The following is a 5732-nucleotide window of genomic DNA, read 5'->3' as shown; positions in this document are numbered from 1 at the left end:
ACGCCAAATTCCGCCGCCTCCCGCCCCAGAAGCTGAAGGACGCCAAACGCGCCTTTGAGGACATGGAACGCATGAGTATCTGTAAGAAAGCATCGAGCCCCTGGGCATCTCCCCTACACATGGTAAAGAAGCCTGACGGGACCTGGAGACCTTGCGGCGACTACAGGCGCCTCAACCTCATCACAACGCCCGACCACTACCCCCTGCCCAACATGCATGACCTGACGAATGCGTTGCATGGCGCAAAATACTTCACCAAGATGGATCTTCTGAAGTCTTACTTCCAGGTCCCCGTATTTCCGGAGGACATTCCGAAAACTGCCATTGTGACACCATTCGGATCCTACACCTTCCCATACTCAACCTTCGCTCTACGCAATGCTGGGGCGACCTTCCAACGACTAATGGATAGCATTCTGGGCGACCTACCATTCTGCGTCTGCTACGTCAACGACATCCTGATATTCTCAAAGACCAAGGAGGAACACCGGAGGCACGTCCGCGCCGTCCTCAAATGCCTACAAGAGAATGGCCTGGTCGTACGTTTCGACAAATGCACGTTCGGCACGGAAGGAGTGGATTTTCTCGGTCATTGCATATCCTCGTGCGGGGTAAAACCCATGACAACCAAGGTGGACGCCATCAGAAGGCTCCCGATACCTACGACCACCTGCCAACTTCAGTTCCTGGGGATGGTCAATTACTACAGGTGCTTCATCCCCAACGTCACACAGACCCCTGATACCCCTCGACGATGTCCTAAAGGGAAAGACGAAGAAACTTGAGTGGGGTTCCCCCCAACAACACGCATTCACCCGGACAAAGGACGCCCTCGCAAAAGCCACCACCCTGGCTTATTTTGACGATAACGCACCCCTGCGACTGACGACCGACGCCAGCAACGTCGCCTGTGGGGCTGGGCTGGAACAGCTCGTCGATGGTTCTCCTCGACCGCTGGCATTCTTCAGCAGGAAATTGAAACCCGCCGAAACAAGATAAAGCACCTTCGACAGGGAACTCCTCGCCGTCTACCTCGCCGTCCGCCACTTCAGGCACATCCTGGAGGGCACACCCTTCACAATCGCGACGGACCATCAACCCCTCGTACACGCCTTCACAAAATCGACAGACGCATGATCCTCCCAACAACAACGTCATCTCGTAGCAATCGCCGAATTCGGGTGCACCATAAGCTAAGTTCCCTGAAAGAAAACCCAGTCGCGGACGCCCTTTCAAGGATTGAAATCGACGCAATCCACCTGGGAATCGATTACGCCAACCTCGCATCCGAGCAGCAAACCGACCAAGAGGCACAGGATCACCTGACGGGACCATCCAAGATAACTGTGATTCCCCTCGGGCCAGCAGGAGTAACTATCCTCTGCGACACCAGCACCGGCCGCCCACGTCCCTGGATTCCAGCTTCCTGCAGAAGAAAAATATTCGACATCATCATGGACTTTCACACCCCTCGGGACGCACCACTGCTCGCCTTCTGTCTGAAAAGTTCGTCTGGCCAGGGATCAAAAAGGATGCCCGGGAATAGGCGAAGGCATGCATCAACTGCCAATCAAGCAAAATCAGCCGTCACACCGAATCGGGGATAGGTGATTTTCCCCAACCGAAAAGACGTTTCGGTCACATACACATCGATGTCGTGGGACCGTTGCCGCCTTCGGGATCTGCTCGCTACCTGCTGACAATCATCGATCGCTCCACGAGGTGGTTGGAAGCATCACCGATGACCGAAGCTACGACCCAAGCATGCGCCGAAGCCCTTTTGTCAAGCTGGGTGAGCAAATTTGGCGTTCCTGACGACATCACGACAGACAGAGGCCCCGCTTTCCTGTCGGAGATATGGCTCGCTTTGGCAAACTTGATGGGAACGACTCTCCACAGCACCACAGCATACAACCCCGCAGCAAACGGCATGGTCGAACGAACTCATCGCGCCCTCAAGGCGTCCCTGATGGCGAGCTGCACCGACGGGGACTGGAAATCACGACTTCCTTGGGTACTCCTCGGCCTTCGCACCGCCCCTCGTGCAGATGGCGAGCCATCGCCCGCCGAAAAGGTTTATGGAGAGGCGCTCGCAGTCCCCGGCGAATTCTTTCTCACATCAACCGACGACACGCAGCTGGATCATCTCAGGGACATCGCTAGGAAATTCAGGCCATGTCTTAAAACTTACCAGGACAGAACTAAGCATTTCAAGCCAAAGAACCTGGATGACTGCGGGTATGTTTTCGTCCGTGTCGACGCTCATCGACAGCCGCTAACCAGACCTTATCGAGGCCCCTACCGAGTAATCAAGAAAACGACGAAAGCCTTCCTTCTTGACGTGCATGGCCAAGAAGACTGGGTCTCAATAGACCGCGTGAAACCGGCGTTTCTCGAAGGGAGCGACACTGCCTCCGCGGGACCTGGCAGATCCAGAGTGCCACCTCAAAACAAGGTGCTAAATGAGTAGAAAAGCAACAAACGACGACGAGAGGTAGCGATCCATACGCTGACTGCCGACGCGCCCCTCCGTTCATGAACAAGAGGAACCCTCCGACGCCCGAAACGATACGAAGATTAGTCTCATCAGTCCTCTATGCCACCTGATGTCTTGGGGGGGGGGGGGAGTACTTGTAAGGACATCACTCCCTCCGTCGTCCAGCAATTTCTCCGAATTCTCTATTTTATTTAAATTCTCCTTTCGCCACACTGTGGCTAACTGTATATATTTATTCCGCTTCCTCAGATCTACAATTTCATGTATTTATTATTTCATTACCTATTTCTATTGACTTGTAAGTCAAGTATTTGTACGTGTGAAAAAACACACATTTTGACGGTTAGTTCAAGCCGAATTAGCGCCTGCACGCTTGCTACTTTTCCGTCCGCACCCTGTATTATATTCCCACGCATGTTTGAATAAACTGTCAGTTGTCATTGGTGATAGCTCGTCTCACTGTCCAGACACCCTAGGTATGTTCAGGAAGTAAGGGTGGTTTTTTATTCTCCTCTTACTACGTTTTTACAGTAGCTCTGTCCATTCCTCCTCCTTTCTGTCCAGACTAGGCCTATTTTACATACCAAAAATACAGACCAGTTACAAATGTATCATCAGGGCACTAAGTATGGAGACCCCTGCCTGTGTCCTTGTCATGTATGTGTATTTGTTCCGTCTCACCTGGTTACTCTCGTTTTCTTCGTACCTGCTACGAGCATTTCCCCATTTTCTATTCTCTATCTCAGGGCTAACTTGTGATATTTGGCTGTTTGTGCCCTCCTTTTTCTTCTGCGACCTACAGCAGTTGGTTTCATTGTATATTATTACATCTCAATGTATCCTAGTATTCCATCTACTTTTTCCTATAGGAAAAATTACGCTCCCTTCGAAAATAACACTCGTTCCCGTCGCAAATGAATAGTTACAGAAATATATATACATCTATATCCGCCGATAATGGGGGACCCCCAGTGGGAACTCGGGGTTTTGGGTGGGGAAAACATACTGGGGAACCAATATATAACCGTAAATCAGTCCTTTTCTTCTCTATACATTTCTTTCTGGTATTTATTATAACCGTAGAAAAAGACAAATCAGTATACCTGGATATATTTGGGAGGAGCCGTTTCAAAGGTTATTTCTTGTAGTAATACAGTAACCAGTGCTGCCAACGCCTGATGTAGATTAAATGTTAGCATTCCATACCTGATGTAGATCGAATGTTAGCGTTTCATGCTAACATTAGCACCCATTTGTTCGTTTGTTCGTTCGCCCCACCTTCCGTCCTTCGCTTATATAACCCCCCTTCGCAGGAGTTTCTCTCCATTATTACTCTTTTTATTACCGTATTATTTTCTCATTTTATATTCCCATTCAATATAATTTATCATACATCCCATTTAACCTCCTATATTGGGTTTATTTGTTTTGTTATTTCCTTTCCCATTTGTACGTACGTTCGTTTCATCAGTTTCCGATCTGCGCATATATCCCCCCCCCCCTGCGCAGGAGTTTCCACTCCCCCTTTTAATCTTTTTGTTAGTGTTATTTTCTCATTTTTTATTCCCATTCAATATTATTTATCATTCATTCCATTTTACCTTCCTATATTGGTTTTATTTGTTGAGTTATTTCTTTATCCCTTCCCGGTTTCACATAAATACTTACCCTGGACCTGTTTTTTTATCCAGTTAATTCTCGGTATGATCTCCTCATTTTATATTCCCATTCACTATTATTTAGCGTTCATTCCATTTTATCTTCCTATATTGTTTGTATTTATTTTTGTTGGTTAGTTCCTTTTCTCTCCTCTGTCTTTTATAAAACTTTTCTTTTGTCTAGTTTCCGTATTTAGTTCATTCATGTTTTCACTCTTTTGTTCGTTGTTTTTCCCTTAACCAATCATCACTCTAGGCCTATTCAAATATCTCCCCACCCCCCCCCCCTTCCTTTATCTCTGTATGCGCTGTTCCCCTGCCTTTCCCGTTTTAACCTTTGACCTAGTTACTCGTCCTTCGTTACTAGTGCGTTTTTTTCCCGTATTTTGAGATGGAACATATTATAGAAACTTGTACCGGTTGCAGCATTCCGTATCTAAAAGCAGTGGCTCAATTCCATGGTGATTTTGTTGATAATTCAGGTTATGTTGACCATTTTCTTAAATCTCACAATGTTATTCCTCAACGTTTAAACTGCCCCTAGTGTCGTGCGCTTTTGTCTTCCTTCCGAGTCCAGCAAGTTTCGACGTTTCCTTCATAAAAGTAAGTCATTCCTCAATAGTCATTATTCGTGTTTTGTGACCGGGGTACTTCTAGGCAAGGTTAGGTGGGTTTGTTAGGTTTTGTGGCCTTTCTGTACTTTTTATATATTTCGTACCAGTTATATGGAGAAATTATTGAATATATCTGAGGAGATATTTAGCAGTTCTAGCTCTAGTAATGACATCGTGTCGTTGGTAGTTCTGTGTACCATTCGTCACCGTTGGTAGTACTGTGTATCAAGGTAAGTCATTCCCCCATTATTATATGTGTTTTGTGACCGGGGTACTTCTAGGCAAGGTTAGGTGGGTTTGTTAGGTTCTGTGGCCTTTAGGTACTCTTTATTTATTGTGTAATAGTTTTATGGAAGTATTATTTAGTTTTCGTATGGAAAAATTTATTTCTACCTCTAGTATAGACATCGTGCCGTTGGTAACACTGTGTACCATTCGTCATCGTTGGTAGTTCTGTCAACCATTGGTAACGTTGCTAATGTTATCGTCCCCGACATCTGTTGTTTATATATTTTAACTCAGTATACTGTATATGTCCACAGTGTTAATATTTATATGGTTCATTTGTATTGTATTTCATTGTGTGATTTCGTACAGGAAATATATGATTTCCTATAGTAGATATCGTGATTTAACTGGTTTTCTCATTCATTTCATCCGTAATAACATCAACCAATTCGTCAACTTATAACTAACCGAATTGGTTGATCTGTTTGTTTGCGATTGAAATGGTCATCAAAATCGGTTAAATCTCGTTATTTGCTATAGGAAATCATATATTTCTTGTGCGTAGTCACACGATGTAATAATATACAAAATTACCCAGCAGTTTTTACTTCTAACACTGCATCTCTGGAGAAGGCATAAATTAATTTGTTAGCGTTACTTTCTATATGGTCGAAATGACTAATTTTAGATTCCAACAACTATTCAGTCCACCTTGTTTGTCTAGTAACTAAGTCT

This window comes from Palaemon carinicauda, chromosome 1 (genome assembly GCF_036898095.1).
Source record: "Palaemon carinicauda isolate YSFRI2023 chromosome 1, ASM3689809v2, whole genome shotgun sequence".
NCBI classification, from domain to species: Eukaryota; Metazoa; Arthropoda; class Malacostraca; order Decapoda; family Palaemonidae; genus Palaemon; species Palaemon carinicauda.
Note: the sequence above shows the minus strand (reverse complement) of the source record.